A 23,433-nucleotide genomic window follows, 5' to 3' on the forward strand; every position below is an offset into this window, starting at 1 on the left:
AGACATTTGGCTGGTGAGCTAAAAAGTTAATGTTGACCCCTGCATGTATGTAATTATGTCTTAAGTTTAAAGTGAAGAGATTAAGAGAGGATGCTTTTCTCCAGTAGGTATTAAGCAAATCGTAACCCATAACCTACAATTATAATGGGATCTGCAAGTTAGGAATTTCTTGTAATATGGCTTCTGATCAGTATTTCTGTTCATTAAATTAGCTTTTTTATGTTTAGGTACCATAAAAGCAAGTGAACTACCTGATCGACAAAGGGATGGCATCAAGAGCAGCAATGCAGTCATCAACTACGTTTCTTCAACAACTATGGAGTTGGAGAAACACATGTGGACCTTCATTGTGACAACTGCAGTGGACAAAACAAGAACAACTTTGTGCTTGGCACACCATGCACAAGCTTCACCTGAAGCTGGACCTACACTTCCTGATTGCAGGCCACACCAAGTTTTCCCCTGACTGGTGCTTTGGCTTGATCAAGCAGCACTATAGGAAGACCAGAGTGGAGACTTTTACTGACATTGCTGGGGTGGTGAAAGACAGCGCTCCTGTGAAGAAAGTCAACACCCCACAGCTCGTCGGACTTGAGGACGGCACAGTGCTTGTTGAAAGCTACAACTGGCACCAGCATCTGAGTAGCTATTTCAAAAAGTTACCAGCACTTCAGGTAATTATCATTGTCATGTATTAGCAATTCCATTTTATGGACATGGTATGGTTGTATTTTATTTGTGGCCAATATTTTAATGCACTATTTTAATGCACTCAATGCACTTAATGGCCATCTCCCTTCTGTTCTGTTGCAGCTTTGATGCTGGGATGCCTGGTGTGGTTAAGGCCAGAGAACACTGTGATGCAACATCAGTCAGGTGTCGGCTGCTGTGCAACGCTGATGTCCAGCCCCCCCAAAGAGGGTTTTCAGGTGCAAGCCCCACCTGGACTGGACATGGCCAGACAGCAGTTTCTGATCATGGATGGCTGTGACTGTGTCCATGATACAGGCAGTGCAATTACATAACATGTCAAGTATACTGTACAGTAGTATACAGTAGTGCAGAGTTCTCTATTGTATAGACAAGGTGTTCAATTGCTCAAGTGTTGTCAGGTGTTGATTCAAGTGATAGAGTGTACAGTAGTGCAGTCTGTTGTCTATTGTATAGACAAGGTGTTCAATTGCTCAAGTGTTGTCAGGTGTTGATTCAAGTGTACAATGGTGCAGAGTCAGTTGTCTATTGTATAGACAAGGTGCAAGGTGTCACATGTTCACTTCTGTTATGATGAGGCTCAAGACATTACTCGCCCCCTGCCAAAGAGTAGCTCAGAAGAAGCCCCCTGCCAACCAGCAGCTCAGAAGAAGACTGTCCGTTTATAGTACTCTGGTTGTACTATACATACACATATACAGCCCTCACTCTCATTATACTGTAACAATGGCACACATGCCATTGGACCAATAAGTGAGCATGTGACACCTTGCACCTTGTCTATACAATAGACAACTGACTATGCACCACTGTACACTCGAACCAACACCTGACGACACTTGAGCAATTGAACACCTTGTCTATACAATAGAAAAATGACTGCACTACTTTATACTACTGTACAGTATACTTCACATGTTATGTAATTGCACTGCCTGTATCATGGACACAGTCACAGCCAACCATGATTAGATGGGATAAGTAGATGAGCGTGATACTGATGGAATGCTAGTTTGCCAGTAAATTGCCTTTAAATGTCTAATTGCGTACCTAGGACTGGAATGAGGAACTGATCAGCACTGATACTGACAGGACAAGTGAAGACAAGAATTCCAATGTGTTTGCTATGCATATTCTTGCTATTGTATGTACCTTTTCAACGTATGTTTGCATCACTGGATATTATAGAATATATGTAAAAATGTGGTTACCTGGTGGTGCTATGTCAGTTATTGAATTTATGTGCAGTAATTGAACATTTGAAATACTCCTGTTTTGAAATTACACCTACAGTATAGGTGTCTCAGTAATTATCCATTATATATAGACCGTTTTATTGTTCGTACACAATTAAGTGTGCGCGCGCATTTTGGCAACAAAAGAATAACCTACGGATGCCACCAGGTCCATAGATCAAATACATTGATTCTATTGACCGGTGTCATTGTAGCGATGCGTGCGCAATGTCGAAACAGGATGATGACGTTGCACATAAAAGGTTCTATTATGTTATAGACGAAATCGGCCACGGGAGGGCAGCAACAGGCTTAGATAGACTGTTCCTTGTTCAGTTTCATCAATTCAATGAGTATTTGAGTTAAGCTATTTAGTATTTATGTTAGTTGTCATTATATTTCTTTATGATTTCAGAGACTACACACTCACTGTCTGTTTATGTAAGTGAAGAGAATTGAAAGGTCAAATAATGCTTATTAAGGGTTTAACATAGTAATACTGTCACAATACTGAGGAAATTGTGTGTGCTCCTCTCACTTAAGAAACTGGGCTCACTATCATGATCATGAGCTTGTTATCCCTAACATAAATTCCCACACGGGACATTCTCAGAGATTACTGTCTATATGTAGCAACCACTGTTACATTTTGTACATCCAGTGGATTCATTACACTTGGCTACTGGCACAAATGGGAAGCCTGTGTACCCCTACCGCTCCAGCTGAATAGCAATAAAAGATGCCTTTAATTTTATAAGAATCACCTACTATTCATCTCCTGCTTCCTCCACGACCTTGGCTGGTTCATCCTCCTGGCGTCAGTGTACACGCAACCTTATGCATTTCAGATTGATCATGTTGGCAATGTGTGTGAATTTGCTGCTATGTGAGAGATAAGGACCTGTTGTCGCATGTCGTTGACAAGCTTCCCCTTATGGTGTCAGAACGATGGCTTATGAATGCGATGTTATTATGTTAAATACAGTAGCCCAGAGATGGTTAGCACTGGCAGGGCTATTTCAGTATGATAAAAGGCGTTGTGGTGTTTGAGCAGGAGTTGTCGTAGCCTAATGGACTAAGTTTTGGTGCGGAATTATAGTTGTTTACGTTTTGATAGGAACAATTAAATTGTCCCAATTGTTGCAAATTATTGGTACCCCTACCAGTGGCGATTGCTCCTATAAGCCAGGGTAATCCTGGCTTACCCATACAAAGACAAATAAAACTTGATTTGAAAACTTGATCATAAGCCATCGTTCTGACACCATAAGGGGAAGCCTGAAATCTACTTTCAGACTGTTTTTGACTTAAATGCGTCTTGTATTCTGCCATATCGCTTCATTTTCATCCGTGTTTAGCATTTTGGTAGTGCTCCGTCGCCCCCTACAATCCTCATGAAAATACAGTCCACGTTACGGTCCGTTGACACCGGTCTTACTAGTTTGTTATTCACTTAACATTGTAGGCCAGATAAAATGATTCTAGCTTACGGAAGTCAAGACCAAATCAAATCAAGACCAAATCAAGACCTGGAGCGGTGGGCTAATACGCCTAGTAGCCTAGTAGGCTAGTAGCCTAAACACTGATTAGTGAAGTAGGGGAGTAGGCTATTGAGTACTGTGTCCTAAGGGGGTGTATTTTATCGTCCTGTCATTCTCTTCGTGGTGCTTGGCCATTGTTGTCATAATGGCTCTGTAGTTTATTTAGTGTGTCCCTAAAAGCTTGGTTGTTTCGGCCTTAATATTGCCCTCTTATTCGCTCGCTCTCAAATTATTGGCATTTGTTGATGTGTTTAAAAAAACATCAGTAGCCTAGGCTACTATAGTTTTCCTGTAGGGGTTTTTACATATAAATGCCAATGCTCAGCGCCCTTCTGGTGTTGTGAAACCCATCAGGGCATGCTTTGACAGCGCACCCCCTAGAAATCGTGCACGCTACGCATGCTTGCGTGCTTCGTTGGTCCTGGCTTACCCGGTTCTAGGACCCACTAGACTCCACTGACCCCTACGTGCGTAGTTTCTCTCCCTATCTGCGTGTGTGTACGGGGTGTGCAGGTTGGGGGGCATTGGGAGTAATAACAATGTCAGAGAAGACCCTGTGCAAGACCCCACGGTACGCTACTGCATTATAGACAGACAGTCCTCATTACAATAGGAGTAGGACACTTCAAATCCTATAGTAATAAATTTTTGTATAGGATGTGATGCACCAGTTGCTCTACGCCTATGTGGTTTCTTTTCAGTGATTAGACTGACTGTTGACTGGCACAGCTTTAGGTGGTGATGGAGAAATGAGCTTAATGTATTGATGCTTTTTTGTGCATGGCTGTAAGCCAGCGCACCTAGTATAGCGTTCGTCCGGTTATCACTCCCTCCCTCCCTCCCTCCCTCCGTTACTGCGGACAATGTTGGCCTGCATTTCTCTGTTGGCACCACAAGAGGCAGTAGTTCCAGCACACCAAAATCAAGAAGGACACCAAAATCAACCCGCCGATCTCCACTGCACAAGTAGAGTAGTGGTGAGAGCATTAAACTCCCACCCTGGAGACTGGGGTTGAAAACCTTTACCCCTTGCCTTATAGATTAGATCTTGTCCCAACCCCAACCCATATTCTAACCCCAACCCACACTAGGGACTGGAAGAAGGACATCAAAACCCACCCGCCGATCTCCACTGCACAAGTAGAGTAGTGGTGAGAACATTGGACTCCCACCCAAGAGACCGGGGTTCCTGGTGGGGATGACTTTATGTTATCATCAGTGTAACTGCTTTAGCCACTGACCGCTACCATTAATGTTATGGAAGCTGCTGCTAGTTGTTGTGAGCCCATGAGCTTACTGGCTATCCCGCTCTCATTGTGCTGGATTAGCATTGGAAGCAATGGAACTGATGTGTTCAGGTGACAAGACCCATCTTTATTTATCAGAAATTACCGTCCTACCAGTCCCGCACAGAAACAAGCCAGCCAAATAACATAAGCCAGGCGTGTCCTGGCCTGGTTTTCCTGTGTTTTTCTTCACATCTTTTCCCCAATGGGTTAATATAAAAACAATTATTACCAGTAAAAAGTATAAAGGGAAAGCTATATGTTACATTTGTTTTAGCTAGCTAGCTAGTTGCTAAATGGTAGTTAGCTTTGTTGCTGGTAAAAAAGTCCAGTGTGGGTAAGTTGTAACGTCTCTCCTCGGGATAAGTTGTCACATGTGACAAGTTACCCCGGTGTGTGTTAAGCATGCAAAGTGAGATTCAGGGTCATGCTAAGGCATTTAAATGGCCCTGCCAGTCTGAATAGATGTTGATTTCCCTTAAGCTGTACATAGCCTACTAACAGTAGTAGCCTTATGTTAACAATAGCTAACATTAGCTAATGTTAGCTTGTGTTAAAAGGAGAATATTTTGAAAAAAAGAACTCCTGCAACTGTCAGGGTTTTCCATAGCCCTTTTAAACAGTTTTAACACTGACAGTGATGTGCTGAGTTGGCTTAGTGGTACATTCATAAGTCCAGCAGCCCAAGGGTTATGGGTTCAAATCACAATTTAGACACTTTTTTGTTTGACAACATTTTCGCTCAATTTCAAAAAAGCATTATATTTTGACACTTCTGCAATTATTTTGTGTTCAATTCTGTTAACAGCACACTCCCAGACAGAAGTCAGACCACATTTCAAATCCTTTAATGTGTACGGCCTAAACACAGGTGGGCCACCCAAGTCTAATCATGTTGGGAAAACCCTGTGTTACATAAAAATAGTAAAGTTAATTCTATAAAACATTTACATTCTCTTCTCTCTTTTTTGTAGAGAATGATGGGAAGAAATTATGTCATGAAGACCAACTCAACCAGACTCCACCTGATGTGATGATGAGGGCAGTCAGGGAGGTCAAAGAGAAAAATCAGTCCATCCGGCGTACGGCAAAGGCGTTTGGTATAAACTACCGAACCCTGACAAGATATTGCACCAGGCAAGAGGTGGCTGAGGAAGACCAACAACACTCCATGCCAGTAGGCTACGCCAAACCCTGGAAGGTTTTCAGTGAGGAGCAGCAGTTGAAGGACTATATAATACGTGCCTCTGACATCTACTTTGGCCAATGGTCTTGTCGACAGAACCAACTGGGCAGCCAAGGAGAGGCCAGGTCCTGACTGGTTCAGGGGGTTTCTGAAACAACACCCGAAGCTGTCCGCAGGATCTCGGAGCCCACCAGCGAAGTACGTGCTGCTGCTTTTAAAAGGTACAACGTTCAAATCCAAGTGGATGGATGAGGGAGCACCACTTCCTTCATTTTGTGTCCCACACAAAGTGCACCAAGGAGAGGCCATGCCTGCTCCTCCTTGACAACCACAGCTCCCACCTGTCTGTGGAGGGGCTGATCTATGCGAAAGAGAATGGGATCGTCGAAGGATGTTATCCTTCCCGCCGCATTGCTCCCACCGCCTGCAGCCCCTGGATGTGTCCGTCTACTGCCTCCCCTGCCTGGATGCAATTCAACCCTGGGAAAACGATGGTGATATACAATATCCCTCAAATTGTGGCCACAGCCTTCCCCCTTGCGATGACCCAGAGCAACATCCAGGCAGGATTCAGAAAGCGTGGAATATATCCTTTCAACCGAGACATATTCCCGGAGACGGCATTTGCGCTAGCCTCAACGACAAACCGTCCCTGCCCAGCCGATTCCAGCCCAGCTACCGAGCCGAATGCACCCCCGCCCAGCTGACCAGCCCAGTGCACTTCATGCCAGCCCAGCTGACCAGCCCAGTGCATCTCATGCCAGCCCAACTGACCAGCCCAGTGGACCCCAGCTCAGCTGCCCAGCTCAGATGACCCCAGCCCCGCCCAAGTCCCAACCTAATGCACTGCAGGCTACTCCAACACACACCTCTCCTTCTTCCAGGCCATCCACTAGCTCTGGACAGAGGAGATTGACCCTAGAGGAGCTAAGGCCTTTTCCAAAGGCTGCACCTAGGAAAAAAGCCCAAAAGAGAAGAGCTCTGTCAAGCAGCACTCTAACTGACACCCCAGTGAAGGAGTGGATCGAGCAGGAAAAGGCAGCCAGCCTGCAAAAGAAAAATAAATCCCTCTTCCCCAAAGCAACTAGGCCTACCTTAACTCACAAAAGTGTGGCAAACAGAAGAAAGGCAGAGTCCTCATCTGATGAAGAGGAGTGCTACTGCCTTATGTGTGTGGAACCCTTTTCCAACAGCCGTTCAAAGGAGAAATGGGAGCAGTGTGTAATGTGCAAGGGGTGGGCACATGTCCTCTGCATAGTTGGAGTGCGCAGACCCTACATTTGTCACAACTGTCTCAAAGACTGATAATGAGTTACATGGAGTGGACTCAGGACTGGTGTAGTTGAGTATATTATTGGGCCTATTTGTATTTTTCTTTATGTTGTTAGGCCTATACAGGGCTGTTAATGTCCCTAGTTCTGTTTATTTAGTTCTCTTGGGGCAGGAGCTGTTATATTGTATAAGATTGTGACATAAGTATTATTGCTACGCTTACATGTTGGCTACACTATGTTTATTTTCTCTATGCTGTTATAGGCCTAAAGATAACCACCACAGAAAACCCTTACAGAAATGATCTTTGCTGTTCATGACTACATTTCAATAAAATAAAACTTGAGCTTGTAATTTTATATTGGTCTCCATTGTTCCTCTTGTTCTGAATAGAATAACATTGTGACAACTTACAAACTTACATCACTTCATGTCCAAAGTGAGGTTCCGTTGTACTAAATTGGGTCTGTTGCCTTTGTGTTGCCTCTGTGTATGAAATGCGCTATACAAATAAAGCTTTGATTGACTGATTGATTGTTGAGTAGTAGTGAACTAGAAATACATGTTTTGATGTAGTATGAGCTGTCACAGCGCCGCTTACTTCGCATAGAGTGTGATTTTTCATTTTTTGGTTGGACTCACTTTCACTTTTTTGGTTAAAAAAAATCCCATTGAAATAACATTGGGATAACTTACCCCATAGTATGTGACAACTTACCCCAGAGTCGAGGTGTGCATGATGTATTTGACAGTTCATATCTTTTCATCAGAATAAGCTATGGGAGAGCAAAGTAGTTCCATTTATACCTAACATCCTAGGCTACCATCACATGTTGAAAGGAAATCTGTTGGGATCATACTTGGTGAGAAATTCAACTTAGAGTAAAAAGTGTGACAACTTACCCCCCTCTCCCCCAATCCATGAGCAGCAACCTTTATAACCTGGCCTCCAGCCAGGTTTCACATGACAGCAATTAACATAAAAGACTATGTTAACTGAACACCCTATATGGTAACGGAGGGACAACACAAATTCTGAGTGGTCAATTGGTCAGTAAGTCTTTCAGTCCCCTGCTCCCGTCCGGCAACTCGGGCTTTCCTGGGTCATATTACGGAATGTGCTGACTCAGACAAGACAAAAGGCCATCTGTTGAGCCAGCTCTCCTTAAATTGGCATAGCTCCAACTACATTTATGTTTTACAGAATATTCAGTATCTTATAAGAATGATTACTATGTGAGATTAATACAGGCATGAGGTTAATATAATACAGGCAAAAAAAAAAAACATATCCCCCCTTCGAGGCGTCCTAGCGCCTCGACACACAATAACACACAGAACAAAAACCTGAAAACACATACAAACAACACACACATCAATCAGCAGTAAAGCTATCCAGGGGCCAGAGGTTACTAGCACATAGCCCCACTTGAAAGAGAACAGCCTTCAGCGCTGTCTCAAATCTTGTCACGGGATGGAACAGTCTTCAGACATCCATCTCCTAGGCACCCATACGTCCAACTGGGCACCCAGAGGTCAATGTCCATAGCAAGGTGGTAAGCTCACCCTGCCTGAAACGGGGAGTATACTTCAAGAATGTCCATCAAAGATCACCAGTCACTCGTGAGTCAATCCAAATCCATTCAATCCATAGCATCACTAGAGTGAGGGCAACTGCTCCTTGGCCGCCCGCACAATACAAAGCCGCGAAAATCTGAAAACATCAACACAAAACCTCCACAAAAGATGGAACATATTGCATATTGGCCTTGTGTTTAATAAACTTAGAACGTTGGCATTCAATATACAGTATTCTGAACAACACCTTGGTCCAAGAATTTCCACCATACCCTGCATTCAGAGCACATTACTCCAGCACTATAAAACTGATCCTGATTAATAAACTGATGAGTATGAACATGACAACTGTGTGCTGCTGATCCTAGTGAATATGAATAAAATGAACATCATGCATAATTGTGTTTACCCACAATATCATAGTCTCTCCAAGTAGGCCCATTTAATGGGTTGTTTTCACTTAAAGTACTGTTTTGTATTTAGCATCATAAGCCCTGCTACTGTATAAGGTTATTTACGATCATATACAACAGTCCATATAATAAATTTGACAAATTGTGCAGTCTTGAGATATTAGTGCTCATGTCATAGCTAAGTACACAGTAAATCTCACATTTGCCTCGTCCACATTTGCCATGCTGATCTCGCGAGCTCACATTCAAACCATCTGGTGCGTCAGGTTAAAGGACAATGCTCGTTTTTGACAACCTGGACCTTATTTACGACATATTATAAGATGTTTGACTCACCGAGATCACTTTGGTGTAGTTCGGAGGCATGTAGAAGAAATGTAAAATCCAGCGCGAGCCAGTATATGCATGTAATGGCGGTGGTGGGGGCACCGAGAATGCAGTTTCTAAAAATCTATTTTCTGCCGCGAAACGGTTGTTTTCATCAATCTGTCTTTATGAATCGCTAGTTGTGCTTACATAGAGCGTAGGCCTGTTGTGGTTTTTCACATGCCTCTGTAATATGATCTTTAGAAACATCTTTAGACACGAAATAGCTTCCTCACTTGCTCCAGCACGCATGCGCACAGCGTGCTGGAGCAACGATTGCGCGCTGTGCGCATGCGTGCTGGAGCAAGTGGGGAAGCTATTTCGTTTCAAAAGACGTTTCTTAAGATCATATTACAGAGGCACGTGAACAACCACAACAGGCCTACGCTCTATGTAAGCACAACTAGCGATTCATAAAGACAGATTGATGAAAACAACCGTTTCGCGGCAGAAAATAGATTTTAAGAAACTGCATTCTCGGTGCCTCCACCACTGCCATTACATGGATAAACTGGCTCGTGCTGGATTTTAAATTTCTTCTACATGCCTCCGAACTACACCAAAGTGATCTCGGTGAGTCAAACGTCTTATAATATGTCGTAAATAAGGTCCAGGTTGTCAAAAACGAGCATTGTCCTTTAACATATCTCTTGTCTGTTATTTTTTGAGGGTAAGGTTCATGTTCACCCTTGGATATGCATTGCACAACAATTAAGCATTTATTGCTTTATGCATTTTTTTCTCAGACTTATTCACCTCTTCATGATCATATTATCCCAATTCGAGCCAAATTAACAACTCTAAATTGATTATCTACCGATACTACTACTAATAATAACAATACAAATAAAATAAAATAGTACAACAAATTTCGATATTGTCTTAATCAGTCCACTCAGCTGAAGCCTGTTCCTCTGGGTGGGAAACTCTCCTGCCTTAGCATCACACCTCCTCTCTCTGCACCTCGATGGCTTTCGACCTCTCCCTCTCCAGTCCTCTGCTCATCACTATAAAGGAACCTTAGCTATGCAAGTTTACGTTCCCTCTTGTACATTTCCATATGTGTGCTATAAGAGTATGCATATGGAAAAGTTTTCCCACATTCAGAGCAGAGGTAGGGTCTCTCACCGGTGTGGATTCTCATGTGCTTCTTGAGTGTGCTGGAACGCTGGAAACTGTTACCACACTCAGTACACGTGAAGGGTTTGTCGCCAGTGTGAGTGGCCTGGTGCATCTTCAGATCACCTGCCCGTATGAACCTTTTTTCACACTCCGTGCAGGGGAAGGGTCTTTCCCTGGACCTTGTGTGAGTCATCTGGTGCTTCCTTAGATCATAGACATCTGCAAAACTACTCCCACACTCAGTGCAGTGATGAGATGGCTCTCCTGTATGAATATACCGCTGGTGCTCTCTCAAGTTCCCTGGTCTTCTGAAGGTCTCTCCACACTTGTCACAAGTGAAGGGTCTTTTACCACTGTGGACTCTCATGTGTGCTTGAAGTCGGTCATTATGATAGAAAGCTGCTCCACACTCTGGGCAGTGGTGGTCTCTCTCTCCTGTGTGTGTTTTCATGTGCACACCAAGGTGGCACTTAGCACCTTCCACAGAGCTGGCAGAAATGTTTCTTTTTTCTAAGACCATCATCCTTTTCGTTCCCACCATTGCAGGATTTGGAATCTGTGTAGCTTTGGCTTTCGTCAGTTGTATTGGGTTTAGAAAATGTTCTGGTAAAATATGTAGAGCATTTTGTATTTCCATTTGAGATCTTAAAACATTTGTACATTAAAGTGTGGCAAAAACGTGACCCGCTCATTTCACAATCACTCAAGCGTAAGACCTCATCCTCTGTTTTGTTCAGATTTACTGCTTCTTCTTTGGTCTTTTGTTTAATGAACTCTTCCAAAAAGTCATCGAAGCAATCAGCAGTCATTTTTTAATTCAGTTATGCTGCTTTCTTTGGCTTCATTTTTAATGACACGATTTTGTTGTGACCTTAGAGTAACATATTCTGGATAACCACCCTTATCTGTTCTCCTTAGATGAGATGTTTGCTCAGAAGGCCTCCCTGGACTCAAATCACATTCGGTTTTCACACTGTTAGGATCTAGTTTATGTTCTCTTGATTCCAGAGCTCCTCCCTGGGTTGAATATGAATCTGAACAGCTGCTGTGAAGACGGTCCACTGGAAGACAGATCTCTGTATCCTCAGGCTCTGTCTTTACTTCTTTGCAACGGAACATTGTTCATTCATATTCAGTCACCAGAGATGATCAAAGTAAAGTGATGCACTATCACTCTCTGATACCCAGCATTTCATGTTCTCTTCCTGTTCTACTCAATGTAGGCCTAGATGATGACAGTAGTGAACATCCCCTCACATGATCCTAAATGAAACAAAACAATATTGGCCTCATGAGTGCAGTGCACAAGTGAGTAGCAGTGTGTAATGCTTAATTGATATTGATATTAAGGAGACATGGTCCTAGAGGAAGAATATGGTGCCTCAAATAAAGATTTAAATCAGTACAATTTAAATAGCAGTTTGACACTGTAATGGAAATTCTGTATTATTAGATCTTAATTTAAGCCCTTAACATTAGACCTTAGTTGAAGTAATGTAACAGACTGCGTTGTTTTGGCCAATTAGACCTGACCTCTCATTCCTTGCATAGAAAAAAAGATTGTGCATCTACTATCTTATGTTTGTAGAACTAAGCATCCTTGATTGTCTTCGCTCACACAATCCTCGTCGACAAAACCGGAATCCAGCTGGGCTGGGAGTGGGGAGCAAGAGCCGGGAAGTAACTCAGACGCCAAGGTTGCTCTCTTTGACTGTATAAAGCTTAGTGTAACTGCAGATCTGGGCTGCCATTTCTCACATTGCAGACTGCTGTGTGCATGAAGCAACTGAGAATTGACAGTCCCCTTCTCGAGACGGGTTATTGGGGTTGTTTGTATGTTATTGTGCAATTTGTATGTATAGTATGTGGCTATTGTGCAGCTATAAACTTTGTTAAACTTACAATGTTGGTATTCAACTCTCTCCTGAACAATACTTTGTCACAGAAATGTCCACGACAGACACAAAGCGTTCATGGTCAAAGTACAGTGGTTGTTCATCCTCACTTATAGATCTCCAAAAGGTCAATATTTCTAAAATACCACAGCATGCTGGCTTGTCACCATATACAGAAATTGTTCTGGACATTGGAAAGTAGGTAGACTGTCGAATTCCCAGCGCTTCCAAGCCCAGTAGGCTATACCCTGCCAGCGCGTTTCTACGAGAACAAGGAGTATCCCAGTGAGCATTTTCTGGTTGATAAAATGATTAATAGACGTCTATAATCTAGGCTCAAAAAACGTCTAAAAATAGGTCAGAAGTGCAAAGTGAAACGTCTATTTTTAGACGTTGATTAAACGTTCACATTTAGACCATATTTTACCAGTGTAATATTGGTGAAATGTAGTCTAAATGTGAACGTTTAATCAATGTCTTCAAATAGCCGGTATTTCCCTTTGCACTTTTGAACCAGTTTTGCATGTAATTTCACCGGTTACCACAAACCGTATTTTAAACGACTTTTCAACTGAAAAATGCTCAATGAAAAATGGAACTGTTAAAAGTAATTCTGGCTATAGGATTACAGCCAACCAGCAGCACATGACACACACACAAACAGTGAAATTACAGTTTCTACTGGGACAAAAAACAGCATGTGACACAGGCTACAATTTATTTTTTATTTCTTTGACCAAATATGGAACCAACACACATGTATGCAAAACAGCAAACACACAATTATGTATGTGATGTGGCCTCAGTTCACATCCAGACAGACTCTAACAGAGAAGAGGGATATAACAGGGCAGAACAGGGGCCAGGAAGTAATCCGTATCAGTGAAAGAGGACCGAGGATCTATAATGGTGTGTGTGTGTGTGTGCGCACGCTCCTGTGGCCTAGAATGACCTCCCCCAGGGCAAAAAAGGTCCTTGAGAAAGGATGAGAAACATGAAAAAATATTTGCCCTTAAATAAAATAAAAAAGCATTCATCTGTTAGGGCTGCGGTCAAAGCTACCCTAACCAGACCTCCCAGGAGCCTGCTGGAACCAACCAGTTGCCCCGAGGTAGCAGAGCGTAACGGTCGGGAGGGGGTGTAGGGGTTGACCATGGCCTGGAGGTAGGAGGGGGCTGTTCCTTTCATTGCCCTGTAGGCTAGCGCCAGTTTTTAACTGGATGCGAGCTGCTACAGGGAGCCAGTGTAGGGAACGTAGAAAGTAAGTTGTGTGGGAGAACTTGGGGTGGTTGAACACCAGGCGAGCAGCAGCTTTCTGGACAAGATCCAGCGGTTTAATGGTAGACGACGGTGCCCCAGCGAGGAGGGAGTTGCAGTAGTCCAGGCAGGAGATGACCAGGGCCTGGATGAGCACCTGCGCCGTTTCATCAGTGAGGAAAGGTCGAATCCTCCTGATGTTGTAGAGCATGAATCTTCAGAAGCGTGTGACGGATGTGATATGTGCGGAGAATGACAGTTGGTTGTCCAGGGTCTCACCCAGATTCCTCGCAGTCCGAGTCGGGGTCACCACTGTGTCTTCAATGGTGATGGCCAGGTCCCGATGCGCGCAGCCCTTCCCCGGGAGGAACAGCAGCTCAGTCTTATCCAGATTGAGCTTGAGGTGATGTGTCGTCATCCACTCCGAGATGTCAGCCAAACACCCAGCTACAGCGTTGTACATTTCCAGGCTCTTTCGCTGTTGCGTTGGACTTCATGAAGGCCTCTATAATATTAGGGGAATAAAATAATCAAGTATATTATACCATGAAATGAGATTCTTTGACTGTACAACCAGTCATAAATTAAATATTGTTGAATATATATTACCTTCAACCCCAGAGTACAGCAACATTGCTGTGAAGGCCCTTTTTTTCTTCTCGCCCCACCCCCCTTCATATTGAAATTGGACATCAATTTCTTGGTGAAGAGTCTGTAAATTAGAAAATGTAGCGTCACTTAAGCAGAGGAGAGGAGAGAGAAAGAAGAAAAGAGAGACAGATAGAGAAAGGAGAGAGAAGAGGAGAGAGACAAGTGTCATACACTACAAAACCACAGTCAAAGAATAAGACACTACTCCCAACATTCCCTGGTGTACATACAAGTCAAACTCCTTGCGCAGTCATCGCCAGTACTGATTCTTGCGTTTCATGGTGTTCAGGTAGCACCTGACATCAGGTCAGGCAGCAGGGCAGGGGCTCCCACACAGATGACTGCTCAGACCTGTGCAGAAATAAAGACAGAGGGAGAGAAATTAAAAAGGATAGAAGTTGTATTTCTCTGATGTGGCTGGTGGAGAAGGCTGTTTTTTGTAACTCTGGGCTCATCCCCGGACACTGGTCCCTTGACTTATGTCTTCATAAAACCTGGTGTCTGCAACTGAAGATGATCTCATGCAGTCAAGTCTAACACGACTGCTCTTCCCTTTCCTCTTAGCTAGAGACATCAGGATAATTTATTTACGAAAAAGAACATGAATCTCCTTCAAACATTACAATATATCACATACATCAACGTACATGGATGAAAGACAAACAAAACGTGGCATCTGCAATTGAAGATAATCTGCTCTTGTAATTAAAGGAAATATATTCACATTCCCATGCAACGCAAACACAACAGGAAGAATGTTGTGGAACTAATGCCGCGTTCCAGGCAACCCGTAACTCCGACCTTCTACACGTGAAAATACACTGGAATGGCAGTCAAACCCGTAACTTCCCACCCGTGAACTCGTACCAGATCGATGTACTCCCAGTTGCGCTCTCTGGCGTCACACAGCCCTCTAAGATGGCAGCCCCCATGGGTATGGCGACAAAGATAACTTTAGGGCAACGTAAAGTAAATTTGTACATTGTAATCAAAATAATACAAACGATTATGCACTACAATCTGCTATCCCTACTAACACAGTGGGTTGCAGCAACGTTGCACATAAGTTGTACTTAGGTAAGTTGCAACGTTACCATCAGGCGATGTTGTGACAACGTCCATCTAAGGTCGAAAATAACTTTACCCTCCTAAGTATAATTAGACTTTTCTGCAACGTTGCAGAAACATTGGCAATATGGGTCCCTGCAACGTTATAACGTTGCAGTGACGTTGGATTAAAGTCCTATTAGGCTAGCATTAGGATTGCAATCGGGCTATCCCGTGACGTCACTGCTTGCTTGGTTCACAGTTGAAGTAGGCAGGATTCTTTGCCAAACTGCTCCTGTCTTTTTTTCTTTTTTTAAATTTTCGCTTATATCCTTCATATTGTACTGTATGTTGAGGTTAATAACGCATCTTAGAAATGTTATTGATTGTATATTTCCCTGTTTGTTATAAATGGAATGCTTTTTCATTAATTAAAAAAAAAAGTAGGCAGGATTCTCCATCACTGCGACCCATGGTGGAAATCATGTGTTTAAAGGTGCCATCACCCTGGAATGTAATCAATGAAATAAGAGATTTGACACATGAATGCTCAATACAGATAAAAACAGAACAACCAATCACACTTCTGACCAAGTGAAATGATTGGAATGACCTGTCAAACTGCCTAATCAACCTGCACACAATTTGATGTTTCTTTTCTAATCTACTAACGGTTTATGCTCCCTTGCTGAAAACAGAGCTGGAGGGAGAGCACCTTTAAATGACACCCTCATGAGCAACTGGACTTTAGTTTTACATTTTCATAGTCACAGCTAATTATTGCAGATATGCCGTGCACAGGTACAAGAGATTACAATGAGAATACACAAGGTTAACCCCAAGCTTTATTTACAATTGGGCATCTAATCAATCGTGTACAACCACAGAAATCCATCATTTTTTATGTGAACAGGTACAAGACTACAATACTACAGGCTATCCTCAACTGAAGCTTTATTTACAATGTTGTGCACAAATCTGATTAGTCAACATCTGCAATAAACAATAGAAGACATTCTGCCCCATCATTAAACAAGACACAAGAGGATGGCTTTTCTGTTTATAGACCCCATGTAGATTCAACAGCCTGCGTCACTACTAGGGAGTGTTTAGTACTACATTAAAACAATACATTACCTAATTAAACAATGCATTAAAAGAACTGTACCACAAAGGAACCGAGCAAACAGGCTAACCTCACTGTTCACTCAAATGACATGAATGAAATCACAAATTTCCATTATAGTCTCCAAGATAGACCCAGAACAAACCCTTCTCCCAGGTACCCATATATGAATGAGACCACCCCACCCCCTCGCTATTCAAACAGGTGATTGAGAATGAGGATTATTTAATTTACATTCATGGTTGTTGTGTGGGCAATCTTGTCCATTGAGCCAACAATTGTGCGTCGTCCCCCTCAATGGACAGCTCGCTACCACACAATCCACTCCACTGGGACTACATGAATCACAGTTGCAGGTAGGGGGGTCCTCTGGACTTGGCTCCAGGGGCAAGATTCCAAATCTGTAATAATGATCAGCCATCAGTGACATTTGTTCATCATCTAGAGGTGGTTGCATGTGCATGACACTGACTGTGTGTTAGATTAGTGTGAGGAGAGTGAATACAGCATAACCTCCCAGTAGTGTGTGTGTGCGTGCGTGCATGTATGTCTATGTGTGCTTTACCTGACCATGAGGGGGCTGAGCGTGGCAGTGTCTCAGAAGAGAGCATCTTCTCTTGGGTTTGTTCTGGGTCTGGAGAGCAGATTTTGTTCTCTGTAAAGCGCATTGTGTTGCCTCTGGGTATGAAATGCGCTATACAAATAAAGCTTTGATTGATTGATTGATTGATTTTGGTTCCTGATTGTGGGCAGCTGTTATCTACTGTCTCTTGTTGGGCAAATGTGCAAATGTTAGGATTTGCAGTGTCTTATCAAAAACTGTGCATTAGTCCCAAAAACACTGTGCCTTGTGGCTGCTCAATTTTGATCGCTCTTCTTGTCAGCTGTGATTTTGGTATGAATTTCCTGTCTGCATCTCTCTTCTGAAACCGGAAGGCATGAATCATGAAGGATGTGCATGGGTGATTGAAGAGAGGGGCAGGATTTGCGTAGACAAGGCAAAGAGCCATGTTGTCGTCGTCTGCAGGGATTCCAACAACTTCCACACACTGTTCATCCTCTGTGATGAATGCACGGTCCTTCTCCTGGCTTGACCTTTTCACGTTGTGTGGTTTGACATGCATGTTGAAATTCCTTTCCTGCAGTCTTTTAGCCACCTGCTTGATGGGATTGTTTCCAGACCGCACCAGCCGCTTGACGCCATGAAGGTAGTTTTCAAACTGGAATGCACTGCAGTTGTCCAGTCCGCCATATTTCTCTGCCTCAGCAGTAATGTGAACCAAACTGTGCAGATTGTACACCATGAAGTCATCGCCGTAGAGGAGTCTAGCTTGCGCAACAAAGTACTTCAGAAGCTCGTGGGCGTAGGTACTGTAGACTTTCAGGAGTTTTGGACACGCCAGAATGCCCATAGCGACACTGAACACCATGAAGTGTTTGTATAGTCTATCATCCAGAAGACCTTTCAGCACAAGTTTTCCAGTGATGAGCATGAACTGGCGGAATTCTGTTGCTTTCCATCTCTCCACATGCTCAATCGATCGAGGCGACCTTGCAAAGTCTGATGGGATGCTGTTCTTGAGCTCACGCATTCTGTCGCCAAGTAATCCACATTGCTGGGCAGACATTCTGACACTTCGCTTTCCTTTTCTGGTCCAGGTGAGGAGCAGTTTCTTCATAACCCCAAGGCAACTCTGGTGCATGTAATCAATGGGGAATGCTGCAACCATGTCAATCGGCAAATCGGATAGTGGGGTGTCACCTCGATGGTGTAGCTCTTGCGTTTTGTTTCTAAAGGAGTGATTGTCCCTCAGAATCAGGCCATCTACTTTTGGGAATGTGACTCGACCAGTCACATAAGCACCCTCCTGCTCACACTTGTCACATCCATAATACCCAGTGCAGTATTTCGTGTTCCTCACAAGTGCGCGGGCAGGAGCATCACAGACAATGCATCGGACTTTAACCTGGAGCCTCTTGCCCCTGAACAGAAGGCCATTACTCATCGCAGCATTCAGGTCGGCAACCACCTCCTTCAAAAAGTCCAAGTCTTTGGGTTTGCTGTCCCCAGCAGTGAGAACTATAGGGAAGATCTTGACAGGTTGAAGCTGGACAGCGCAGAGAACAGGCCACATACTTTGGCCTGAACTTTTGAACAGTGGTAGGCCATCCACATTAATGGACAATTCAACCTCTGTGATGTTTTCAAAATCTCCATGTGGGTATTGCTCAAGTGTATCACGTAACTGCTTTTCAAATGAAAGATGTATGTACTCCATCTCTGACCTCTTCTCAACAATAATGTCTCTGGGTGTTTGCATTACTGTACGGATGGAGGAAGGCAGTTCTTGGTGGCCATGTTTTTGCAAGATCTTGAGCAATGCATCCAGGGCATTGAGCTTGACTTGGTATGCATTTGTCCAGTCCCGCAATTCCTCACGCAGAGAGGCCGAATGATCAGAGTCTGTATCCTCTTGGGAATGTTCTGAGTCATCTTCGCGGTGATGATCCGAGTCATCCTCTCGCAGATGATCCGAGTCATCCTCTCTGCTGCCTGGAAGGGCGTCTTCATCCAAGCCAGGGACATCAATTCTCACCATCTCATCATCCTCCTCTCTGCTGCCTGTAAGGGCGTCTTCATCCATGTCAGGGACATCAACTCTTGCAATCTCTTCATGATTATTATAGCTCTCCGCAGTGCCATCTATGGATTGCATGTGGCTGTGTTCAGCATCGTGGAGGGGCCGTTGAAACTCCCTAAGTTCCTTGAACATTTTGTGTCCAGCTCTCCAATGCCTTCTATACCGATTCCTTCTCTGTCTCCTTTCTTCCAAGTCCATCCTATAAAAAACAGAAGAGCCCTTTTAGAAATCTCAACATAACTGACAGACAATAGTGATTGTTTAGATGTGGGTGTTGAGTGTTGCGATATTTGATTTTAGTATACACGGTAGTTCCGGAAGTGGGGGGACAACGCACTGTTATGAACGGTGTTTCTGTACGTTCAGCCACCTACGACATGCTTGCTTTTTAATACATAAACAAACCTCTACGCATATTTAGAGTGTCCCTGTGGACAAATTTCAACCCAGTGCATACTATTCAAAAGTCAATCCTTGGAAATATATTGCTAGCCGGCTAGTTATAGCTTAAATGGCCAACAACACGTCGCGTAGCAGTGACGCACCATACCCACAGACACAACGACGCTATTGTTAGCTTTTGCTAGGCGGCTAGCAATATTTTCAAGGCGAGTGACTTTTGTATATTACACAGTTGGTTGATGGCGATAACTATGGAATACGTCAACAGGGACAATGCAAATATGAGGAAAAGTGTAATTAAATCAGAAAAAAACAAACACAGTTTATGTCGGAGGTGGCCAAAAGTACACAATCTTACTGAACTGAACTCCAACACAAAGCCATGATGGCGGCGTATACATGAACTGCATGGTTTGACCAGCCAATTTTAGGCTGGCTAGCTTTAAAAGGCTTGCCAGTGATAAGAATTTGAAGGCGTTACTACCGTGTGTATCAAAAACATTACATCTGTTAATGCAGTGGGCAACAATAGTTAAAAACACAGGGGTGCTAACGTTAGCTTCAATGCCAGCCTGTCTGTTGTTTGCCCGCCCGGATAACAGAAAACGTATAACGTTAGCAGGTTACTGCAGGTTAAAATATTCCTAGCCGGCTAACCAGCTATACTGTAGCTGGTTAATGCACACTGTACTGACCTGTAGGGCTGTATATCATCTTGGATTTCGCGATACGATACGCATCACGATACACAGGTCACGATTCGATACGTATCACGATAGAGGTCACGATACAATACGATACGTATTGCGATACACACATCATTTACTGAAAGATTTTAAGTGTTCAAGACTGAAAACTGAATGGCTCAAATGCACTATATAGATAACTCAAACTCAATGACTGGACAGAGAGCTAGCTAATAAATATTTTACATTTGATATCCATGCTTTTTAAACTGTCAACATTGTAGTATTTATGGTTTTTCAAAATTATTTATATGTATGCTTTTTTAACTTAATATTGTAGAATATGCTTTTTAAACTGGATTTAAAAATTTAAATCCAAAAAAAAAAAAAAAAAATATTTTATTTTATTTTTATTTTACAGCGCCCGGCTGTATCGATACTCCGGGCTGAAAGATCGATACAGTTTCGCGAGACTACGTACCGCGATGCATCGTTGTATCGATACAATCCTACAGCCCTACTGACCTGAATTCAATAGTAGTAGTTGGTAGTAGTTGTTGTTGTTGTTCCTCTTCTTCTCTGTATGGTAGCGAGCGAGGCGCTGTTTCAGATGTAGGCGAGAAGAAGACGAATTTTAAAGCACCGGACATCCGCTTGCATCGGTCTGGTGGGATCCTATTGGCTAACGTGTACTGTAGTTGTACTGTCATTGGTCACGTTTTAACAAATAACTGGCCAATGGCTCGGCGACTGAGGATTCAGGTGGGGCATTTAAACCCCCAGACGACGAAGAAAAATACAGAGAGACGCAGACGAAGAAGAGAGAAGACGCAAACACGAAGAGAAAGACGAACACGAACACAAAGACAAAGACGAAGACAAAGACGACTAATTACTTTTACCGTTACTTCGAAAAATGACTTCAACGTAAGAGCGCACTAAGTTACATTTGTACATTACCAGCGCAGGCCTGCGTTAAAATCCACGTTAGCTAACGTTAGGTTTTCAGACACAAAGCTAACTAGGCTAACATTAGACAATATTGTAAATACTCCGACAAACTACTGCAAACCTTTTTGTGTTACTGCTGGCTTGGTGTTCGCCGCGAACATTTGCAGAAACATAAGCGAACGGTCTGAGCTGGTGGTGTGTTAGTTAACGTTACTCTAAAATGGCCGCTGGACTGAGGGAAATGTGAATTGTTTGTTTGTTTGTTTGACTCTGCTGAATTTGAGACTCACGTTGGGAGCTCGCTCGTGTCAGGCTTTCCAAGGCCATCACGAATCTTAGGCTAATTTTACATAGGCAACAGTGAAGGCGAAGCCAAGATAATGCTTTATATATAATGCTTTATATATTTGCCATTTGTCTGTAAAGTGGGAGACTGCCACCCACGAGGTAATCGCGGTGCCTAAACTAGCTGTCGTTTCCCACACTGATGATTGACCGCATCTGTCCTGGGCAGATGCCGGCAAAGAATTAAAAAAAAAAAAAAGGGATAGAATAGTGGCGTGTCACTAATTACTTATCGGCTGTAATGACTTGTTGAATTGTTGTTTTAGTCGCTTCTTCCCCTCTGCCTACTTTCCCATAGGGTCCTTATGTGTTTATAACCTTAATTTTTTTTGTTTATTGGGCAGACTGTATTGCAGTGTGGAGTTTCTGGGGGAGGACACTGTGTCGGTTGTCCCAGTATCCTGGCTCTCCAAAAAGGATGGGGTAAGAACATGTTTGTGTGAACAATGTTTCTGATTGGTGTGCTACTTTTCAATAGTACAGGGAAGCGGGTACTAACATGGTTTCACTCACAGTTGCAGATGTGTTCCTGGCCGATGAACAAAGTCAGCCAACGGATAAAGAGCTGCGTGGAACCTAACCCTGGCTGGGCGCTCCACAGAGTCCGGGTTTTCCCCAAGTCCACAACTGGTACTGTTTGCATTTTAAGCTGTTAAAAAATACTGACGGGGGGGAAAAAGATCATGACTCATTATTCTGAGGAAAAAGGATGGCTGAAATGTATTGATTATGGTACTTTATGCACACAGATCATTACGAAGGTGCCAGGCTCATGGCAAAAGTCTTTAAGCAGCAGTCGTCGATGGACGAGTGCCAGGACGTTAGAAAGAGACGGCGCAACACGCGCTATCACTCCAGTGACGAAGGTAATATACTAAAGTGCATTCAACAGTCCCAAAAGAGTAGTACTTTTGAAATCGAGTAATCTGAGCTAATTTACTGATATTCCAAGCCCCGGGCAGCCATTGGTCCCCACTATGCAGGCCAAAGACCAGGTGCCAGGTGCCGGAGTTGAAAGGCCTCTGCCAGCGGTCCAGTACAATCCATGTGTGCTGTACAATCCAGGTATGCATGTTTGTGTTGAAATGAAATGTCTATGCCTACTGCACACTGATAGTTGGACTATTTTTTATTTATTTTGAATACCATTTTACTCATTGTTGGATGGCCAATATGGCGGTTGGAGGATTCAGTGAAGAGGCAAGAGACCAAAATCCATGCAGCCCAAGGTGGCATTTAATTATGATGGAACAGACGACAACAACGGGCCACAGCCCTTCACCATTGACCAACAATTCCAAAATGACAAACCGGGCTCCTTTATAGGTGCCGGCAGGCAATCAGCTGGACGCCCTCCATTACAGGGGGAGAACTCTCATATAAACATTTTGCAGTTACACACTACATAAAGTTACAGACAAAGAATTTCAAACAGGTAAGTACATTCCCTCTCCCCATTCCATTTACACAACCGTGTGCCTCTGCACAAAATGTACACCAGTTTTTACCCCCCTGTCCACTTCTCTACTTCCCCCCGACATTCCCCGTAGTGGATTGCTCCGGAACCATTTAGGCGGCGCTCAGACTCCCCCGGGATTCTTTTGCCCGAACACCGCAGGAGCTAGAGGACGAGATCAGAGGTAAGCAAACAATACTTTCATCTCTAACAAATATTGTAGCGCCCAAACTATTAAATCCCAATGTTGACTTTTCATATGGAT

The 23,433-nt window shown here is 43.4% G+C and overlaps 1 long non-coding RNA gene across 1 annotated transcript; it reads right to left on the reverse strand.

Annotated features, from left to right (window-relative positions):
• Positions 1-13,423: 13,423 nt before the first annotated feature.
• On the reverse strand, positions 13,424-14,861 carry LOC311321146. Its single transcript, XR_014630867.1, has 3 exons — positions 14,744-14,861; positions 14,472-14,574; positions 13,424-14,367 (listed from the first exon to the last, which is right to left on the reverse strand). It is a non-coding gene; the product is annotated as an uncharacterized lncRNA (long non-coding RNA).
• Positions 14,862-23,433: the final 8,572 nt, after the last annotated feature.

This window comes from Borostomias antarcticus (assembly GCF_949987555.1).
Source record: "Borostomias antarcticus genome assembly, chromosome: 2".
In the NCBI taxonomy this organism is placed as follows: Eukaryota; Metazoa; Chordata; class Actinopteri; order Stomiiformes; family Stomiidae; genus Borostomias; species Borostomias antarcticus.